Below are 10,493 nucleotides of genomic sequence, written 5' to 3'. Positions count from 1 at the left end.
GACAGCACCAAGTGTTCTGAACCAGATATAATGTAACATGCAGTTCAGTAGCTAGGGTAACTGGTTGCCTGGAAGCGACAAAACAGATTTGAATTAGGCCAATCATTTTAAGTCATATCCCAAAAAATACCAAACTCCAATCAAGTTTGAATTTGGTATATTAACAATCTTTTAAGCCAATGACACAATCCAATGCTTTGGGGGTAGAAGACCAGGGAAAACTAAACAGTTGGGAGGAGAACTGCCAAGCCACCAACATCTGCAGACTGTTTAGAGAACAGCTCCCTTAAAGATGCCTTTATTGATCAGTAACCTGTGAAGCAGAAATCCCTAAGAAAAAGAAAAGAAGAGCAAGGAAGAGAAGATTCGACATCTGGCTGGTTTTGAAAACTTGAATTTTTGGTAAATCTTAATTGGGGAGTTTTATCAGATTCGTATTGTAGAAGGGGAAGGTAAAAGATAGGTCAGAGGAAGGAGTTATAAATAGTTGCTTGTTATAAATAGTTGCTAGTTGCTATTCTCTGTTATACCTTAAGAAATAAAGTTGTTAATTTGTACTTTAAATAATTCTTGGCCTCAAATTTTCACAGGTTACTGCATGGGATAAATCTTTTCTGCATTGCTGGTTTAAATTAAGCAGGAGTGTTTACCCCATGTTGTAACACAAGTCCCAACATAAAGGCACCCTAAAATTTACTTCTCATTTCACACACTCTCCATGCACCCTGTGCCAGCACATGGCTCTTAGATTTTTCTATATATGAGCATGTATTCGCCATATCTTCTCTGATTCCTCATTGTACCTCCATACCTCTTATGTCAAAACCACTCATCTATTATGCACCATGTGGATTCCTCTGAAGCCATATCAATGGGAATTATTTGAATATCACTGGAAAACAATGACACACTCCCTCAATAGCGGGCTGCAGAGCTGGCATGGATTGTGCATTAAAGTCTCTGACACCATAGGCCTCTGACTCTGGGGTATGAGTGCTACCTGTGACCACTTATTATTTAAGGAGTGCTGAGACGAACCAGGGTGGGAAAACCTAGTGTAGTACCCAATGTCTAGGTGACTGTATCTCACAGTTGTACAGGTTTTATTTATGTAAGTAGTATTTAGATTTGCATCATGGAGGCAATTGTCAACAATAACAAACAAATAATCCAACATATATTGTTCTGATTCAGGCCCAAAATTTATTTAACCATAAGCAGAAACTTGTTCAGGTGACTGAGCTAATTCAGTTACTTTATGTCAACTGTGGATTCTGGAATTAGTCATTTACCAATGAAAACAAAGGAGATGTCTTCTGATCTTTGGCAACTCACTGAACTCATGGTGGACACATTACCAAGAAACAGGAATTAGATTTTTTTTTCTTTTTTAACAGTGTACAGGAGGGCAGGGACTAAATCAAAATAGAATTGACACTCCAATTTATTTCCTTTTTTCTTTTTTTTCTTATTTTTTTTTAAATTAACCCCCACACTACCGCCTAAGTGCGGTAGTGCTTATTTTTTCCCCAGCACCCATGGTGTGTGCGTGCAGGTGTGAGACACAGTGCAAGACACAAAGTGCACGAATCTTTATTCAATTTCCACCACCAGGAAGATAGGAAAACACTCGGGTGGCCAGTGACAAACATTGCCCTTCACATCAAAGGGCAGTGCTGTGTGATCAAAACAGTGAAGGGGAGGGTAGGGACTAAATCAAAATAGAGTTGGAGGGAGAAATAATGCACTCCACTCCCTGCGGCGCCCACCTCTCCCTGAACAACTCCAGGGTGTTGGTGGACACCGCGTGCTTCTTCTCCAAGGACACCCGGGCTCTAACGTAACTGCGGAAGAGGGGAGGAATTAGATTTTAACTAATTCGTAACTAATCCAGATCCTTTAGTGCCTCTGACCTGATCATTGAGACGTGGGAGGGCAGCAGGACTCCAAATCCTTCCACCTAATCACACTGCCCCACCCCTTCTGAATATGTGCGGGGAGCCACTAAATTACAACCTGTGAGTCTCCCTTTCTGTTTATTACCAGATGTTATTTTTAATTGATATCTGTTATTAATAGACTCAAAAACAGTTGAGGAATTTCACATGAACTGAATCAATGCTTGTCTGCTGTTATTGCTAATGATTCCAAGCTACCAACAAGTTGATCAGAATCTAAATGAGGAAAGGCTGATTGGTGGTTAAGTATTGATCAGGCTGTTTTGTTCTAATGGTGTTGACTCAAGCAAATTCTTTCTGAAGCAGTTTAAAAAAAGAGATATATGTTATGATCGTTGAACCATCCTACAGCAATTCAAGTATTCCTGCCAGTCTCTGAGTTGTCATGAGCTCTGGGACACATATAACAGTAAGCCATGTTTGTCCTATCTTGGCTAGCATTGTTATAAAAGAATGTTTCATCAAAGATTTCAGCTGACAACATAAAATGGGATACTTGAGTTAAGCGTTTGATTTAGATGAGTTTTCATTATTAAGTAATATTAAACTCACCGCAAATATTTTCATGTTTAGAAAAGCAGCAAGCCTCTGAGGGCAATCATGTTGGAATGAAAAGTCAGAATTACCAGGGGTCTCAAAGTGATGTCTCCCACATGAAATGTTGGAAATTAAACCTTTTAGAGGTAAGGATCCAGAGAACCTTCTCAAATAAACTGCTATATCTTTAGAGCTGACCCTATTTCAGTAAATTCCAAATTCATCACTCTGACATTCTGTGCTCTGAGTACTTAAGCTCTTTCCACTGCAATAAAAGTGATGGATTGTTGACTATATCCATAGGTAAGTTATAACAAGCTCACATCCTATTACACTTAAAGACTGCCTCTTTGTCATCATTTATGTAATAGGGCTGTAACAGGGTTTTCATCTTTTTGATTGCTGTGCCTTTTTTTTTAAAAGCTTTTGATTTCCATCTGTTAATTTTCTAGGCTGGCATATATGGAGGAACTAACGACAGCTCCACCACCTGTCTCAGGAGGACATCTAAACCATTGTGCTGCTGTGTGCTACATTATGGTCAGTAGCTCAAAACCAACAAAAACAATTCCCTCAAATTTGTGGAGAGATGCCTGCACTATCCCAGCTACACATTCTAGGATCATCCTGGGCCAGGGTTTGATAGAGTAAGAAATTAGGAGTCGATGCATACCCTATTATGATATTTTGTATTGAACAGTAATTTGTAGTGAGGAGGAGATATGGTAAAAGTTGTGAATCACCACCGGTTGTTGTATGATTTGAACTGCTTCCCCCATTCTCCACACAAAAACAGAATCTTGCTATTGGTCTCCCTGTGAATTTCAAGTGTTCATTCTATTTATGCAGTTAAAATAAATTAAGCTTGCTGTGGAAAGTTAGGGGGTAATAGGTAATGATGTAAGGACCCTTAATGATATTTATTTTTCTGTAACATTCCTTAACCTTTCCAGTCTAGAAAGAGAATAACTGAAATTGTGGAGCCTCATTTGTTTAGGTAGTAACTATAAACAATAAAAGAGCATTTTCAAAATGTAAAATCATGTTTGTTTCTTATCTTTCCTTTCTGCCTCATTTTTCACTTTTTCTTAATCAATCTTTCAACCTCTTTGTTTCTATTTCTGTGCCAATTTGACTCAAACGCTATCTCCCTCTCCATCATTTGTTTGTTTCTCCTCTAAGATCTCATTGCTTAGAGAGTTAGATTGTTGATTCCATTGTTCATCAAGGTCTCAGATGTCCTTTTGACCTTGGCTTGCCCTTACCAGCAATTCGTGATGCAAAAATATTTTGGGCTGAAGGGTAACCAAAAAATTTAATGAATGCTGCAGTAAATTCTGATTCAGTAAATTTTGCCAAGATTTGAATCAAATCATTGAGCTAATATTATCACCAGACTTATGACTTTCGTTTCTGAGCAGATTTGTTCAGATTGGGGTCTTGTCAGATGAAAGAAAGGATTTTGCATTTACATTGCACTTTTCATACGCTTGGGCCACCTCGAAAGATTTTGCACCTAATGAACCACTTCTTAAAATTAGTCATGTCTGTAATCTAGGAAAAAGTGTCAATATTCTACAGGCAACAATGATAAAAATGGCCAAATTAGCTGCTCCTTTGGGTTCAAATGCTGCCCTGGGAATGTTCATGTTCATTTGATACTGTGGTTCAGGTCTTGATTTAACGTTTCATCTTACAGATTGCACCTCTAACAGTGTAACATACCTTTTATAAATTAGCCTTGATTGAATACTCAATTCTCTGGGCCAGATTTTCATCTTTGAAACATAAATTAGGAGTCTTAGGCTGGCCTGTCACTCAGTGAAGACAACCATCTAGTGAGCAGAGTGTCGATTGTTCAGCAATCTTCAAAAAGCTTCAATGTATTTAGTTTGAGAGCTTTTGTTGACACAGCTGTGAAGGGGACTTTTACCTTTGTTTCTTGTTAGTTTTAGAACTTTTCAAGACTTTATCTTTCCTTGAACTGATTTTCCATTATCAGGTTGTTCATTTTTGCAAAATTGAAAGACGATTAGCAATTTTATGAGCTTGGAAGAGGGGTACTTTTTCAAGCAACTTTGTTTATTGCAACAGTTTCATGGATACTTCTAAGAGTTGCCAGTGTTTACAGGGCTCACCGATTCTGTACTTCCTGGATAGCGGAAGACTGTTTCAAAGGCTAAGCAGCTGCAAGGACATTAAACCAATGTGAAAATCAAGAAAAAGCTCCTCAACATATGTTGAACATGTTTATGAAATTTCATCTCAACCTTCCCTTCTGTAAGAAGGACAACTCCAGCTTTTCCACTCTAATTTTGTAACTGAAATCCCTTATCACCAGAGCCATTCCAAACTGTCACTGGGTGAGGAGAGGTTACAGGAAGTTTATTCACACCAAGGACTTAGACTGGATGGACTCTATGACTTTGAGTGATGTGATGCTTTTTCACAGGTGATAGTTGTGGCAGAGCCACATTGTATTAGTAAGGATAAAAGAATTAAGCAGAGGAAGATACAGGATGATCAAGAGATAGCAAGTTAATGAAGTTACTTTTGGATTATTATAAGACTCTGCAATGACAAAAAAAGGCTAAATTGTTTTCATGTGTGCTGTTAACTTTTGTAGTTATAGAGTCTTAGAGTCATAGAGATGTACAGCACGAAAACTGACCCCTCGGTCCAAATCGTCCATGCTGACCTGATATCCTAATCTAACTTGGTCCCTTTGCCAGCATTTGGCCCAAATCCCTCTAAACTGTTCCTGTTCATATACCCATCCAGATGCCTTTTAAATGCTGCAATTGTACCAGCCTCCTTCTGAGCATTTATTTTGTAATACATTGCTTATTTAAAAAAATCAAGGGATTCATCCTGATCGTTCAAATTGATAAATAGATCACATGGTATAAAATGGAGCTTGGAAATCCTAGGGTTTACTCCCAAGCAGTGTTGAATTAGTTGATATCAATGAAGATTCTGGCACAAAATTGGATGTCAGGGCTCCTTTAACAAGTACGGAACCATCAACCAGAGATTCTGCTCCTCGTTGCCACCCAATGACCTCTCCCCAAGGGACAAAGGTGAGTTGGGATGGATGTTAAGTGAGGACATGTCATGCACAAAGACTGGGCACCTGGATATGTGTCACGACTTGCTGTGGTGCCAAGCTAGAAAGCAGGTCCTGCTATTTCTGGATATGACTCTATGACTAAGTTGAAAATTTTAAAATAAGTACACAAAATTCCCCACTTTACCTGATTTTCAGACATACGTTGATAGAAAACACAATTCGGGTTTCTGTACTTAATACAAAATATTGTTTACCACAAGTAATTTAGACATTAACTGCATAATAACAGTTATAAACTGTCAGCATATAACACTACAAATTAAAACTCTAAACTCCTTGTACACAAAAGGGAAGGGGAGTCTGAAGGAGTCAATACAACCAGCAGATTCAAGATGAGCTGAATAGTTAGAGATATAAGAATACCTGAAAATAAAACAATACCTAAAAATAACTGAAGGCAGTTCTAACCTTGAAGTAGGAAGATCAAAGGTATAATCCCATAAATGACTGAATTTTACTTTAATTCCTAACAAACTGAACCAGTTACATCAAAAGATTCTTTTCCAGCCCTGACACACCAACTCATTAATGCTTTGATGACTTGTGCAGCTTGAATTACTGTCAGTCATAAACAGAATTTCCCCTGTTTTTCTCTGGCTTGTGATCTTGATGTATTTAAGCACCTCATGATAGGTAGTAAGCAATTGGGCTGTTATTCATTTCTTGTAAACAGTATGTTCTCAAAGTCAATCAAGATACCTAGAAGTGGAGGCACCAAATTCAGTCAAGACTCTTCCCCCACATGGAAGGGACAGAGGATGACTTGAGGACAAAACATGTTCTAGGTGGAATTCTCCCTACTAGCAAGAGAGGATGGTTGCACAGTCCTTCATCCATAAATCTTGAAACTGTTTCCCAAGATAAAAGAAAAATATTAATACCGTAAATAACTAGAGGTGACAAATGTCCTTCAGTATATATGTAGTGTAGTTAGAAGTCACTTGTTCTCAATATAGCTCCCACATAAATTCATTAGGAGAGTGTTCATAATTATCCTCTTTATATGAAACAATGTGAATTACCTACATTCAGTAATTAATATTATCCTAACCTTCAAGCAAATCTGCTCTGAAAGCATGGGCTTTGAGTATAGTTTCAGCAAATCCTTGTGGGACTTTAGAAAAATGCCAATTAGATATCTACTTCAGTAACGCTACCTTAAATGTCTCAAAAAAGCTCCACTGCAAATGGCACGTATGACACTTTACATCGGCCAGAAGGTCATTCTGGGGCCAGAATAGAAGCTTCCAGGTCTTGAGTGAGCTTTTCATGAGTAGGTGTCTCAATATTGGCTTGTAATATGATTTAAAGAAAATACTTCCACCCACAGTCCCATCTAGGCTTGCTACGTCTCTAATAATGAGACATCACCTAGATATTTTCTCATCAACCTCTTCAGAGATCTAATGACACACATCTGGAATAGATTGGACTTGAACCCAGGCCTACTAGCTCAGGAGTAGGGACCTACCACTGCACCACAGTGGCCAACACTAGGGTTACCTAAATGGGAGATGCATCATATGATCAAGTTAATGTCCCAATTTTCCTAGGAGGAATGTGACCCTAGTTTCGGATAAGGAATCCAGAGGTGACCATGCAAGGAAGTTGGACACATGATGCCCCTTTGGAGGTGGCCAATTCAGAAGGTGCCTCTTGGAGCTCCTTGTAAAAGGAAGGGAGGACAGCTGTTGGCAAGATGAGAGCTCAGTTCTGCATAGCCCATAAATGTGGGACTTACACAGCATCTTGCTGCCTAACTAGCTTACATGAAGAGACTACAATGATATCCCTGCTGCTTGAGGACATCTGAGTGCTATATGTGCTCCCCCATCTTCTTAAAAAATAATCAGTATGTAGCTTAGACACCCTGTCTTTAATTGCTGGGCTTCTGAAAGAACATTGCAGGTGGTGAAAAGGAAGGGTGAACTGTTAGAAAAATTGCGGTTCACTTTCATGAGTGGATTTTAATCGCATCTCCCCAAAACCCCGTGGAATGCCCCCTCATTTGGCTATCTGCTCCAAGTGGGTAACAGTCACTATACTGAGAAAACTCTGCAGTGACAAGAACATGTCCCAGAACAATAGCATTTTCCTTCCCCACACTAAAGCCATTGCTCCTGGTCTGGGAAAATGCAGCCATAGGGATTTCAAAAAGAATTTGCAGAAATATCTGCACAGGATGTAATTTCCACCTTTGTGTAATGTTGAACAGTATATGCAAATGCAAATGATTAGTTTTTTCATCATAGTGTTCTTTGTGAAGCTGGTCGTGAGCATTCGTCTGGTCAATATCTTCCATGTCTTGATGGCAGTAAAGAATAATGCAGAGTGAAAGATGAGCTGAATAACTGACCAGTTGGCTTTAGGATTAGAAGTCAGAGAAATAATCTAAAGATTGACATATGAAATTGAAACACAGGTAAAGGTCAGCGCAGTATTCAAACCTGCTTCACAGTAGCTGCAACATCACAGCGGAATACTTCTCATCTTGCCTCCTGGCCAATTTCCAATTCCCAACCTCCAATTCCCTCATCTCCCCACATTGGCCACAGCCATGTAGCCTATCAGAAGACACTTGCAATTATATAGACCTTATATGACTGCAGCATATTCTAAAGTGCATTGAACCCACAATGGTATGTTTATGAATTGTTGTAATGCAGTGAAATATAACAGTCAAGTGACAAACACAAGTGACCACGATAAAAACAAAATTAAATGTTGGTTAAGATTGAAATGACCACATATGCTTCAAGACACTGTGAAGGTGATGTCCTATTTGGAGAGTAGCCAGTCTGATTTAGTAATAGTACAGTGGAGATGGTGGATCCATATTCAGTAATTGTGCTTGGCTGGCCTGGTGTTCTCTCTGCCTTTCACATGGATAATTCCTAGTGTAGTTGCTCAAATGTTAGCATCAGGAAAGTCAACTGAAACTAATTTTGCATTCTGAAATGTGAGGCAATAAATGAATAATAACATAACCTGGATGAGTAGTCATGATTCGGAGATGCCAGTGTGGACAATCACCTGATGAAGGAGCATCGCTCCGAAAGCTAGTGTGCTTCCAATTAAACCTGTTGGACTATAACCTGGTGTTGTGTGATTTTTAACTTTGGATGAGTAGTATTAGTGTTACCTCCTATGCTTTCATCCTAACATCAAGAAACTACGTGTTAGAGCCCTCTTGTGGCACAGCTGTAATATCCTTACCCCTGGTCCATGTGGCCTGGGTTTAAGTCCCACCTACTATTGATTGACTGATATATTGTTGTCAAATGTACCGAGATACAGTGAAAAGTGTTTTGTCTGCTACATAGTCAGATTGTACCATACAAAATGCATCAGGGTAGCAGAACAGGTTGCAGCCACAGTGAAGGTGCGGAAAGAGATCAGAATTAACGATTGTGAGATCCATTCAAAAGTCTGATAACTGAGGGAAAGAGGCTGTTCTTGAATCTATTTATAGAATCATAGAACTCAGAGAATATTTGTCATGTATTCAAACTTTTGTATCTTCTGCCCGACGGAAGAAGTTGGAAGAGAGTATAACCAGGGTGGTAGAGGTCTTTGTTTATGTTGGTTGCTTTCCCGAGCCAGTGGGAAGTACAGATAAAGTCAATGGATGGAAGGCTGGTTTTATGTGACGGACTGGGCTTAAGGTGTGTACTAACATGTCTGAGCAGGTAGATTAGGCAAAAAATTAGGTTAATCAAAACAAAAAGAAACTACATTTTCCAGTGACCCAAAACCACTTTGAATATTTTGGTGTCCTTGTGCACCACAACAAATTTTGGAAAAAGAAATCTAGTTTCTATGTGATTTAGAAATTAATCCAGCAGGGTTCCATTTTTATTGATAACTATTAACTATCTATTCTGTGACTTCAGTAAATGAACAGTGTACCTCTTAGAACATGGTAGCCAGAGTAGGCCTTTCATCCCCTCAAACTTGCACCATCATTCTAAATCATAGCTGATCATCTTTCATATTGCCCAGTATTCTTCTAAACTCCAGAGAATACAATGCACTTCAAAGGACAGTCCCACCATCCAAAGAATCATAATGCTGAACCTCTGCTGCATTCCTCACATGGCAAGGATATCCTTCCTCAGGCTCGGGGACCAGACCTGCAACATAATATTCCAGGTGCAGTCTCACCGTGATTTATACAATTGTAACAAAACATCTTTGCTCTGTTCTCCAATCTATTTACAATATACTCATTCCTCATTACACATGGATTCATTACCTACAGATTTATATCCTTGTGAGGTTGACTCGACATCTGACTTCGTTTTTTCTAGTTGACAAGTCTTGATGGATCACATGGTCCTTCGTGGTAGATAGGAAATTTCTATTATAGAACATAGAACATAGAAAAATACAGCGCAGCACAAGCCCTTTGGCCCTCGATGTTGCGCCGATCCAAGCCCACCTAACCTACACTAGCCCACTATCCTCCATATGCCTATCTAATGCGCATTTAAATGCCCATAAAGAGGGAGCGTCTATCACTGCTACTGGCAGGGCATTCCATGAACTCATGACTCGCTGAGTAAAGAACCTACCCCTAACATCTGTCCTATACCTACCACCCCTTAATTTAAAGCTATGCCCCCTCGTAATAGCTGACTCCATACGTGGAAAAAGGTTCTCATGGTCAACCCTATCTAAACCCCTAATCATCTTGTACACCTCTATCAAGTCACCCCTAAACCTTCTTTTCTCCAATGAAAACAACCCAAGTGCCTCAGCCTTTCCTCATACGATCTTCCTACCATACCAGGCAACATCCTGGTAAACATCCTCTGCACCCGTTCCAGTGCCTCCACATCCTTCCTATAGTATGGCCACCAAAACTG

The sequence above is a fragment of the Chiloscyllium plagiosum genome, chromosome 35, assembly GCF_004010195.1.
Source record: "Chiloscyllium plagiosum isolate BGI_BamShark_2017 chromosome 35, ASM401019v2, whole genome shotgun sequence".
NCBI lineage: Eukaryota > Metazoa > Chordata > Chondrichthyes > Orectolobiformes > Hemiscylliidae > Chiloscyllium > Chiloscyllium plagiosum.
Note: the sequence above shows the minus strand (reverse complement) of the source record.